The following is a 13,347-nucleotide window of genomic DNA, read 5'->3' as shown; positions in this document are numbered from 1 at the left end:
GATGGACGTTAGCCGCTAGCTAGCTGGCCATGTTTTAAAGCACCTCTTCCTGAGGGCGTTTCAGTGTTATAACTTTACCTTTATTGTTAGTTGTCAGACCAAAATGCATCCATTCTCCCTTTTCTGTCTACACACTGTGTCTGCTTGTAAGTACTCCGTGTGTGTGCGCTGCCAAACATGCTCCTCTGCTCGTAAAACCAGCAATGTCACGACATGACGACGTGCCGTCATGCCTGTAAAAAAAATATATATATATGGCGAACTGGTACTTTTCAAACAGAGTATAGTACCGTTTTTGATTCATTAGTACCGCGATACTATACTAATACCGTCATACCATACAACCCTAACTGGAGATCAGTTATGGTTGCGTATTAACAAATACAATATTCTGAAGTATGGCAATCCATGTTTCCCTTAAACACCCTCGACTATGCCATTGTGAGTTTTATGATGTCATCAGTGATAGAAATGGTAAAATAAGCCCTGCTTATTCTTGCTCCTTTTCGGATGAGTTGAATTGTGCAATTTGATTGTACCATGCCATAATTGATCATTTTACACTTGTTCTGCTGCAGAGATGGAGAACTGGACCTGTGGAGGCCTCCAGAAAGCAGAAGATGGACAACAATGTGACGTTTGGGATTTGCGTTCCACTGAACCTGCCTAAGGTAAGCTTGGATTGATAGACACACAGATGATTATAATTCCTGCATGCCAGTGCCAGGCAAAGAATGCCAATTAAAAAAAAGACTATTTAGTTATTTTTCACACGCAAAATGTCACTCGTGTTACACCATGATGAAATAAATAGAACTAAATAAAAAGATGTCATTGAAGTTTGGTTCTGAGTTATGTACTGGATTCCGTCGTAAAATAAAACATTGCCAGTCACGTCTTGGTTGCAGACTCGGCACCGGCTGAAACACAAGGCGGGCAAACAAGCACTCAGAGCAGACTCAGCCCGACTGTCTCACTTAGACTGAGACTTAGACTTAGACAAACTTTATTGATCCACAAGAGAAATTGTTCCACACAGTAGCTCAGTTTCAAAGGATGGAAAGGGTAAGGATGGGAAGGATAATGCAGGTATTAAGTACACAAAAATTGTACCATAGTAGCAATATAAAATATAACATAGATATAATATTTACATATTATATATACAGTATGTAATATATACTGATATATTATTATTTCTCGAGGCAATTTTGCAATTTTCCATGCCAACAAGGCAAACAAGCCTGATAGAAAACACTTCAACGTACACTTTTCAACATGCGTTAGCTCGATGCTAATTTACATAGGATTTGTCATACACATGCTGCTGATTAGTGATTTTACACGCCAATTTCAACACCTCCAAATGAAAGTACGACTAAGATGCACATTGCGATCAAACAGCGGGTGTGTAATAAGCACAATACTTACTGTACAAGCACTTTTTTTTTTGCTTTTTTAGCAAAGGCTACTCCCTCGCTCTGCAACACACCGTAGCTTGCAATTGCAACTGCACATTTAATATATAACACTTGCAAATGAGACTCAGAAGTGTAAGAAATCAAGATTGGACAGCACGGTTATCATTTGGCTCATTGTAAATGTTAAAATAAAATGTTAATAAAATTAACATTTATTAGCACATGAGTGCTAATAAATATCATTGTATTCCCAGGCTACAGCAAAGGTACCCTTCCCTATATATTGAAGGTTACTGACACATGATTAAACAACATATTTAATATTAGAAGCTGCATGGACAAGTAATGGAACATAACTCTGTATTGTATGACCTATGTTCCTTTGCATATACATGATGCAGTCTTAAGAGGTCATCTGAATGTTCTTTGTTAATATTTTGTGCGTGCGTCCAGCTCTTTAGAGCAGAGGTGCCCAAACGTTTTGCCTCCAAGGGCCAACGTGAAAATGTGCCAATGGTCCACGGGCCAAACAGCGATGTTTACCCTGCAATAGTACCGCCAGTGAGGAATTTAGCCTCATGCCCCCATATATAAATATAAGTCATGTGCCTAATTCAGTTAACATGTAAATGTGTCTTTTTAGAGTTAGAGTTAGAGTTTGAGTTTATTTCGAACATGCAAGCATACAACATGATACATCCCAATTTCCAGTTTCTCTTTTCAACATGTTCGAAAAGGAGTAGGAAGAAGCAGAGCTTATTTAATCCTACCCCTTTTCTTTACATAACAGTTGCTGAAACTTTTTTATTCACTTCCTGTTCTCAATTTATTCACAATAAACTCCATAGGTAATCACAATAAAAATAAATAAATAAATAATAGTAAGAATTTAATAATAATAATTGGTGAAGAAAGTCATATTTCATATGATGAGATAAGTAAGATTACTTTAAGAATGAATGAATGGATGGATGAAATAAATTGAGAATGTTTGTCATGGTTCTTCTTCTTTGTACTTTGTAAACACTTTAAGTTTGAAGAGTTTCTTGAAGTGTATCATATTAGTACATTGTTTGATTGCTTTGCTTAATCCATTCCATAATTTAATTCCACATATTGATATACTGAAGGTCTTAAGTGTTGTACGTGCGTACAAATGTTTTAAATTACATTTTTCTCTAAGATTATATTTCTCCTCTTTTGTTGAGAAGAATTGTTGTATATTCTTGGGTAGCAGGTTATAGTTTGCTTTGTGCATAATTTTAGCTGTTTGCAAATTCACTATGTCGTGGAATTTCAGTATCTTTGATTCAATAAATAAAGGATTTGTATGTTCTCTATATCCAACATTATGTATTATTCTAACTGATCTTTTTTGTAACACCGTTAATGAATGAAGTGTACTTTTGTAATTATTTCCCCATATTTCTACACAGTAGCTCAGATATGGTAACACTAGTGAGCAGTAGAGAATATGAAGGGATTTTTGGTCTAGAACATGTTTTGCTTTATTCATTATTAACGTGTTTCTTGCTACTTTGTTGTATATTTTTTACGTGAGATTTCCAGTTCAATTTATCATCAATCATTATACCTAGAAATTTGGTTTCATTTACTCTTTCAATTTCTATTCCGTCTATTTGTATTTGTGTTTGACTTTCTCTTCTACTGTTACCAAATAGCATTATTTTAGTTTTACTAAGATTCATTGATAGTCTGTTTTTGTCTAACCATCTTTTTAATTTGTTAATTTCTTCTGTTATTATTTGTATTATCTCCTGTGTGTTCTCTCCTGAACAAAACACTGTTGTATCATCCGCAAATAATACTAACTTTAAATCTTTTGTAACTTTACAAATGTCATTTATATAGAGATTGAATAATTTAGGTCCTAATATTGATCCCTGAGGTACACCACAGGGTATATTTAGCATTGTAGACATGTGTTCGCCTAGCTTCACGTATTGTTTCCTGTTCGTTAGATAACTTCTTATCCAGTTTAATACTAACCCTCTGATGCCATATCGTTCTAGTTTTTTGATTAAAATATTGTGATTAATTGTGTCAAATGCTTTAGTTAGATCCATAAAAACTGCTGCTGCACATTTTTTACTGTCTATTGCATTGGTAATTTCTTCTGTAATTTCAATTAAAGCCATTGAAGTTGAGACATTAGCTCTGTATCCATATTGGTTTTTCAATGATTTTAGAAAATTGTGGAAGTAAAGAAACAGGTCTATAATTTGTAAATTGATGTTTATCTCCAGTCTTATAAATTGGTGCAACTTTAGCTATTTTCATTTTGTTTGGAAATGTACCTGTTTGAAATGATAGGTTACTAATATACATTAATGGTCCTGAGATCTCTTCTATAACCTTTTTTATCGTATCCATATCAATTCCATTACAATCAGTTGAAGTCTTAGATTTACATGTTTTCACGATTGTAACTATTTCCTCCTGTGTCACATTACTGAGGAACATGGAGTTGGGATTTCGCTCTATGGTATCATTATAGTCCTCAATTGGAACTGGGTCTGGAATCCTTTCTTCCAATTTTGGTCCAATATTTACAAAATAATTATTGAAGCTTTCGACTACTTCCTTTATGTTGTCATTTTTTTATTTCCGTCTAAAAAGTATTGAGGGTAGTCCCTCTTTGTGCCGTTTTTAATAATGCTATTGAGGATGCCCCATGTTGCTCTCATATTATTTTTGTTCCTGTCCAATAATTCACTGTAATATTCTTTTCTACATGATCGTAGTATGTCTGTTAACTTGTTTTTATACTTTTTGTACTTAATTTCTGCCTCTATAGTTCTTTGTGCTATAAATTCTCTATATAGTGTATTCTCCTTCTTACAAGCATTTTTTAGTCCTTTTGTCATCCATGGTTGATTATTCTTTCTCTGTTTATTACTGAGTTGTATCCATGGACAATGTTTGTCATAAAGTATTATGAACTTGTTTAAGAAATGTTCATATGCTTCATCAACCTCTTTTTCCTTGTACACATTGTCCCAATCTTGCTTTTGTAGCTCAATTTTGAAAGCGGTCATCCTCTTCTCTGTGCACAGTCTTCGAAATGTCCTTTTGTCTTCCATGTTCTTCTTGTAGTGTCCATCATATATTGTAAAAACTGGCAGATGATCACTAACGTCGGTTATAAGTAGACCACTTGTAGTGTTATTGTCAAACTCATTGGTAAAAATATTATCAATAAGCGTGGCACAGTGTGCTGTGATTCTGCTTGGCTTTGTGATTTTTGGATATAAACTGATGCTGTACATTGTATCAATGAAGTCATCAATAGACTTTTGCTTGTTAGGGTTCAATAAGTCAATATTAAAGTCACCACATAAGAACATTATTCTTTGACCATTATCCATGTAAGTAGCCTTGATCCATTCTTCAAATGTTTCCATACTTGACTTAGGTGATCTATATATACAACTGATGAATATGTTTTTGCTTTTTTCCCGACATATTTCAATGGTTATACATTCTAAGATATTATCTATAGCAAATTACATGTTTTTTACCACTTTGTAGTTCTGGTTCTTCATCACGTACACAGCTACTCCTCCTCCATTTTTGTTGGTTCTGTTGATGTAGTTTAGTTCATATCCCTCCAGATCAAAATCTATTCCTTTTTTATCATCAATCCATGTTTCTGTGACAGCAATCACTTTGAATGGTTCGTTGATGTGTTCCAAAAAGTTCTTAATGTTGTTGTAGTTTGCATACAAGCTTCTGCTATTAAAATGAATAATTGACAATTTGTTATCGCATGTAATGTTGCTATTATATTGATCATCTGTATAATAAAAACAATTATTACTGATGTGGGAGAAAAAAATTGTATCTGGATCTATATAATTTTCCAAATCCTGGCTTTTGTAATCTTTGTTGCAGACATTTTTAGTTCCATATTTTCTTGTTGAACAATCTTTGATTTTTTTTCAATAATCTCAATGTACATTTTAAACCTCAAAACATTCCAAAGGGTAATTTTCTGAGGATTTTTGCCATTTCCAGGTGTTGTTCTGTAACCAGTATTTCCCAGATATTTTATCTGATCACTTTCAAACTTTACCCAGACAGTTAAGACATATGGGGGGTGCTAAATTTCGAAGCGTTTAGGTTTTTATTATAGGACGTGGGTGGAGATTATCATTTTCCATAGGACGTCAAAAAGTCACAACTTTACCGTAAAGCAGGAGTCTCAAATTCAAACGCAACTAGTTAGCCCGCGAAAAAAAAAAAATCTATAGATTTCACAATTAAAAATACTGGCAGCTCAATCACTTGAATTTTATGGTAACATTTACAGTGTTTCCCCCCCCCCCCCAAAAAAAACACGTACATTTAAACTGTATCACTGGTGACTGAGCTGCTAGTTTTTTACTGTAAAATCTACGGACATTTTTTTTTACAGTGCATTACTAATAAATTGAAAAACACTACCAATGTTATTTTTACCGCAAAATTCTGAGCTGTTACTTTTTTACCGTAAAACCTACATTCCCTGTTTTTACAGTGCATTACTGTAAATGGAAGAATAGTGCCACTGATGATTTTACGGTAAATTTCTGGCGACTCAGCTGCCAGTTTTTTACAGTTAAATCTACTGGTTTACAATGAAAAATACTGGTGGATCAATCACCTGAATTTTACGGTAACATTTACGGTGTTTTTTAAAAAACAATCCTGTAAATTTAAACTGTATCACTGGTGACTGAGCTGCTAGTTTTTTGCTGTAAAATCTACAGCCATTTTCTTACAGTGCATAACTAAAACATGTAAAAACCCTATTATTGTTATTTTTACCGCAAAATTCTGGCGACTGAGCTGTTTATTTTTTACCGAAAAATCTACGTTCCCTGTTTTACAGTGCATTACTGTAAATGGAAGAATAGTAGCACTGATGATTTTATGGTACATTTCTGGTGACTCAGCTGCCAGTTTTTTTACAGTTAAATCTACAGGTTTACAATTTTAAAAAACTGGCAGCTCAATCAGCAGAATTTTACAGTAACATTTACGGTGTTTTTTACAAAACAATCCTGTAAATTTAAACTGTATCACTGGTGACTGAGCTGCCAGTTTTTTTTACTGTAAAATCTACGGACATTTTTTTTTACAGTGCATTACTAATAAATTGAAAAACACTACCAATGTTATTTTCACCGCAAAATTCTGGCAACTGAGCTGTTTATTTTTAACCGAAAAATCTACGTTCCCTGTTTTTACAGTGCATTACTGTAAATGGAAAAACAGTACCACTGATGAATTTACGGTAAATTTCTGGTGACTCAGCTGCCAGTTTTTTACAGTTAAATCTACTGACTTTTTTACAATGTAGCCATGCGAACATGCCATCAATGATTATGTATTAAATTTGGTGGGCCAAAGGAAATAACACAGCTGGCAAAATTTGGGCATTCCTGTTTTAGACAGTAGGTTCAAGGCATTATAGCAAAACATTTGAGTAAAAAATGCCTCTTGACGGTCGTTTTTTTTGTCACACTAAATCAAAGTCACTGAAAACACACATGCTTGCTTTAACCACGTCTCAAAAGTAATGATAGCTGTCACATGTATTTTTTATTCATCCTCCTACATGCCCATCTCTGTTGATGAGTGAGTGTGTGTCATTTTATTGGCAGGAAGAAATGTTAGTAGCGGTCCAGAGGACACAGTAAAAAGCTTAACAACAGTTGGAATTGAGCTCAGGCGATCACATCCCGTGACCCATTCCATGCCCTGTAGTTTATACCAAAGTCAGGACGAGAAAGAGGAAACGGAGGTTCGTCGACAGTAGCATGACACACACATACGATATTCAAACAACAATTAAAAAGATATCCACTGGCCGTGGAAATCCATGCGAAAACCCTAATTGGCCTCATTTGTGTCCTGGGGAACGCACACTGACTTTTCAATTAGGACCCTCCATCATTATTACATGTTACATTTGATGTCACTGAGGAGAGACAAATCGTTTTAATAAGCTCATCTTGTCCGCACGTATGACACGTTTATTCGTTTGTGCCATAGTTAATTGTGTTACGTTTCATCAAAAGGTTTTAAAAATGTCTGAAGAAGTCAAGAGAAAGTGACGTGATAAGCACTAAGTACCAAGAGTGGTTTCAAATTCAACACAATAGAGACGTATTTATTTATCAATATGTTTGTTGTTGCGATTGTTAATTGCAAACTGATGGATGTTCCTAATGTATTGTCCCATTTTTGCAATGCAGTATACTGTATGCATAATTGTATCCATGTGTATGCGGAATTCACAATACGTTACCGTGTTCATGGACACAGGTGATGTTGTTATGAGTGGATAACCAACCGTGCCCCAAAAATGACAAAAGGAACGGCTGAAATTATTCCTGTACACGCAAGCATCCTCTAAGCAAAAATGAAAACTCGTGGATGGATCTAAATAAAGCGAAACCAAAAAAAACAGTAATCATACAAGGTCTATTTTGGGTCTGTTTTTTTTCTAAAGTCAGCCATCAGAGAGCCAGCTTCAATACATTTCTTTAACATCAGTGTGTGTTGTGTGTGTGTGTGTGTGTGTGTGTGTGTGTGTGTGTGTGTGTGTGTGTGTGTGTGTGTGTGTGTGTGTGTGTGTGTGTGTGTGTGTGTGTGTGTGTGTGTGTGTGTGTGTGTGTGTGTGTGTGTGTGTGTGTGTGTGTGCATTCTTGTATTTCTGCCCTTCTTGAGACATCAACAAGGAAAAGTACCTTCCATATGAGGACCGGTGAACAAGTTAGGACATAAATCATGGTCCCAATACGGAAAACCATTGCATCTAATAGAGAATTTCTCATTTGCACCCCTGGTGGTGGAATCTATCAACATTAGGGTGGTCCCAAACCAAAGGAGGGATTTTTCAAAATTGACTGTGTGTCGGTTTTAAAAGTGCTCCACCTCTGGTCAACATATGAAAAAACAAGTGTGTGCAAGAAGCAAGAAATTGAAATAAGCCCCCTCTGGGCAAAATTTATTTAAAAATAATAAATGTAAATATGTATATAGAGACATACTGTAATAACTTGAAGTAAATAATGAAGATTAAAAACCAATTACAAACAAAAAATTCCAAACATTTTTTTTTTTACCTAAAAGCAGTCTTTTTCTCACAATGTGTCGACTTTTTTCTTATAAAATTGGTAATTGGTCATATTCTTTCTGTTTCTATAATATTGCAATATTTTTCCGTAAAATTCTTACTTTTTTATGTACAATTCTTACTTTTTAATTCTGACTTTTATCACAATATTGCCAATTTTGCTGTTGTTCTTGTAAAAATAGTGACATTTTTTGAGTAAATTGATGACTTTTGTCATAATTTTGTCAAATAAAATTCCGATTATTATTATAATGTTGCCAACATTTTTAAGTTTTCTCATAAAATTGTGACTTTTGTCGAGTAAAATTATGACTCTTTTCATAAAATTGCCAAAAGGTTAAGCTTTTCTTGTCAAATTGCGACTGTTATTGAGTAAAATTCCAACTTTTATCATAATATTGTACAAATGTTCAGTTTTTCTTGTAAAATGTTGACTTACGTTGAGTAAAATGACGACTTTTACTGTAATACTGCCAAAATTCTAAGTTTTTCTTGTGAAATTGTGACCTTTTTCTTGTGAAAGTCCAACTCATTTTTCACAACAAGCTTTTTTATATTCGCATAACTATGTATATATTATTAATGTTGTAAATACGAATCTTTATCTAGAAAGGGTGGTCCTAAAGAGGTAGGCATTTTGCGAGGTCTCAAGAAGGTAACAAATACAAGCGTGTGTGTGTGTGTGTGTGTGTGTGTGTGTGTGTGTGTGTGTGGTCAGGAAAGATAAAACAACATCAGACAACAAAAGATGCCAGCATATACTGTAGGAGGGCTTTAACTGTGGCCGCAGACATCAAAATGCTCAGGAATAAAAGAAATGATAAACAAAGATCTTAGAATATGTAATGATCAACACACAGTAGTTGTAAAACGTGGAGAAAACTAAAAGAGAGAGATTGTATATTATTTATGAAAACACACAGGGGCAAATTTTTGTCGTGAATGATTTAGTTTCCATCTATGGTTCTCATATTTTTTTATGTCAGGTAAGTCCATATTTCATGCCTGGATGATGTTCTTTCGCCATGCAACATGCTGCCAATGCTCATGCCTCTTAGCGATAACACAATGTCAATTACATGCAGGGAAATGTAGTCGCACCACCCCAAAGCATCCGCATCTTTATTTGTCATCATTCTGACGCAGTTTTTTTGTGGGTTTTTTTCTCCGAGAATATCACAATGTAAAAAGGTTTGTCATTTTCAATTAAAAAAAATTGACTATTTTACATCGCAGAGAGGGATGGGGAGGTCATGGGGGTCGGGGGGGGGGGGGGGGGTCTTCTGCATCACCACGCAACCAGAACAAAGGATATGCACGTTGTGAAATCATGCAAATGAATGCAAATCAGGAGCAGCGAGGAAAAGCGAGGGGGGAGGTGTTTGTACATGCACACAAAAAAAATGCCACTTACATTGTACTGAACACATGCAGCACAAACCTAAACCTATATGCAGCAGCCATTTTTAAAAATATATATATTTTTTTTTTTCCAAAGTGCACCGTGGATAAGGATATTCCACCATGCAGGAAATGCAAATGTAATTTAGCAACCGTTGCAGCATGTGTGCATGATGATGCAATATGTTGACAGCACCCCCTCAGAATACAAATGATGCAAATAAAAGCCAGATTTCACAAGCCGCCTTCCAAATAAAAACCCGCCTGTGTAGCTTTTTTTTTTTTACTGGACTCCTGTTTCTCGCCGTGAATATTAAAGAAAATAGGAGGGCAACCTGTTTACTGTAAAAGCTAAGATGCACACATCTGTGTCTAAATGTCACTCCACATTTGCTGTATGTAATTCACATTCATTTTATGAGTCATGCAACACTGTAACAATTCCCTTTCCTCCCTCAGTCGGATATAATCCTGATAATGACTCTTTACAAGCAGAGAGAAGCAGCATACATAGTTTGTAGGGCCGTGAACCTCCGGGCACCACACCATTCAATTTTTGGGGGAAACGATTCGATTTAAAAACAATTTTTTAATTCAAAATCTATACTTTTTTTAAATAACATTGGATGCCAGATCTATGATTAACTACATTCCTCCATAAAAACAAACTATTCTTATCCATTTCTATGTCACTTAAAAAAAACTGTTTTTGTTTAAGAAAGGGCTTTTTAGTCAAATACAAAAACAAGAGAAGTATGCAACACTTACTTTTTCTAAAAAAAAAAATCTAAAATGGCTGGACAGGACAGAATGGGGGGGGGGGGGGTCGATTCTTGATTTTTTTTAAAATATATATCCATATATATATATTTTTTTAAATTAGATGTTTTATGGGTTTTCAACTACTCTTGTATCCTTTTAAACAAAGGGTGTCAAACTCATTTTAGATCGGGGGCCACATGGAGAAAAATCTACTCCCAAGTGGGCCGGACTGGTAAAATCACGGCACGATGACTTAAAAATAAAGACAACTTCAGATTGTTTTCTTTGTTTAAAAAGCACATTCTGAAATTGTAGAAATCATAATGTTGTTTTTTTTTTTTACACTTACATGTTGTGGTTAATAGTATTCTATCTTAATTTGTCGTTATTTATATTTTCTGAATAAATTATGTGATAATGTTCATCTGTCAACTCATTGCTGTTCATTTTCAATCTATCAAGATAATAAAAAAATATCAAAATCAAATTACAGTATGTTATTCATGTAGTTTGATCATTTTTACACTTACATGTTGCGGTTAATGGTATTCTATCTTTATTTGTCGTTATTTATATATCTGTATAAATTATGTGATAATGTTCATCAGTCAACTCATTGGTGTTCATTTTCAATCTATCAAGATACAAAAATTGTATCAAAATCAAATTACAGTATGTTATTCATGTGGTTTGATCATTGGCCTTGACTGATGTACTAACATCTTGTGGTTTATTTTGTACATATGTAGCATCATCTACAAAGATACAAACAATTGCTATTGCGACATCCAGAGGACAGGTTTAGAACAGCTGTTTTTTTCATTCAAAAATGTCTGGTTATTTTTTATACTTAGCAAACTCATCCCGCGGGCCGGATAAAACCTGTTCGTGGGCCTGATCCGGCCCTCGGGCTGTACGTTTGACACCCCTGCTTTAAACTCTGTAGCACTTTGAGATTGACAAATGTAAAGTGCTTCACAAATGAAATGTATTATTATTAGGTTAGGTTACTTTATTAGTACCCAAAGGTAAACTTGTTTTGCAGCCAGCAAGATCATGACATCCCTTTAAATGCACAGAGAAAGGAACATCTTAGATATGCAATACACAGACCTACCACATAACAAGCATCACCAACATTGCCAAGCTCACACAATAGTACATGTACTCAAATTTCCCCATAAAAAGGATTAAACATATACAATCCCATGTAGATAAGATTTGGGACAAGCCAGAATTAAACACAATAATAAAAGAATAACTTGCACTAAAATAAAAATAGGTAAAAATAGGTACTACAGGACAAAACTACATTTGTACCGTTTTGTTTTGTTTTGTTTTGTTTTGTTTTGTTTTGTTTTGCGTCTTGGGACTATTATTATTACAGTTTTTTCCTACTGCTTACACACTAATTTTACATTTTCACACAGTTAACAAAAGTCTACACAAAGTAAACAAAACCACTGGACAGATTTGCCTAATATTAGGCATAGAGTATGCGTCACAGTTTTTGCGAACTATTCCACACAATGCTTTTACACACACTTCCCCATCTTGCACATGTGATGTGGATGAGATACTAGGGCCTGATCCAGCGAGACAGGCAGGTGATGATTAAAATCACTAACTGAGGCTTTTGAGTACGTTCGCCTACTGGTTAGAGTGTCCGCCCTGAGATCGGTAGGTTGTGAGTTCAAACCCCGGCCGAGTCATACCAAAGACTATAAAAATGGGACCCATTACCTCCCTGCTTGGCACTCAGCATCAAGGGTTGCAATTGGGGGTTAAATCACCAAACATGATTCCCGGGCGCGGCACCGCTGCTGTCCACTGCTCCCCTCACCTCCCAGGGGGTGATCAAGGGGATGGGTCAAATGCAGAGGACAAATTTCACCACACCTAGTGTGTGTGTGACAATCATTGGTACTTTAACTTTCATAGAGTTGCTGTTGCCCAAGTCTGCACATGTAGCCTATACTCTAAACTCTATAGGACACAGGAGGTACTTCATACCGACAGCTATCAGACTGTATAATGCATATATTCCTTGACTGCACTTAAATGTAGAGTATATTTAGAATATATTTATATTATTTATATATATTATATATATAATATATTATATATATTATATTATTTATTATTATTATTGTCTATTGTGAGCAAACTGTGGTGCTGAATTTCCCCCAGGGATCAATAAAGTACTTTCTATTCTATTCTATGCTGTCATTTTGACAGTTTTTTTTCCATTTGCTTACACTCAATTTTACTAATTGTGTGTCTTTTTTCAAAAGGATTTACACATTTTTCAAACACAACATTCAATTTTCTTAATTCCTAGATTATTTGCAAAATGACACACTTCGGTCAAAACATACGCCCATTCATCAAAATAAAGCAAGTATTTGTAAAAATGCAGTTTTATTGTCATCTCACTCACACAGACTTCAAATGATAAGACACTATTGGAGTAAGTTACCCAGAACAGTGATAAATACAAAACACATTTGTAAGATACCCTATTTTACTATAAGAAATCACATGTTTGGGGCATTTTGCTCAACCTTTCTAGCATATGTGATGAATGATTACTGTAACTTGACAAAATATATTGGC

The 13,347-nt window shown here is 34.8% G+C and overlaps 1 long non-coding RNA gene across 1 annotated transcript in view; it reads left to right on the top strand.

Moving 5' to 3' along the window:
• Positions 1-572: 572 nt before the first annotated feature.
• Positions 573-13,347, top strand: part of LOC133651593 (uncharacterized) — a 78,252-nt gene continuing 65,477 nt past the window's right edge. The window contains exon 1 of the long non-coding RNA XR_009826451.1: positions 573-671. This is a non-coding gene — a long non-coding RNA (uncharacterized LOC133651593). The remainder of the gene's footprint in view (positions 672-13,347) is intronic.

Source organism: Entelurus aequoreus, linkage group LG06 (assembly GCF_033978785.1).
Source record: "Entelurus aequoreus isolate RoL-2023_Sb linkage group LG06, RoL_Eaeq_v1.1, whole genome shotgun sequence".
NCBI lineage: Eukaryota > Metazoa > Chordata > Actinopteri > Syngnathiformes > Syngnathidae > Entelurus > Entelurus aequoreus.
Note: the sequence above shows the minus strand (reverse complement) of the source record. Positions and strands in the feature narration are given on the sequence as shown.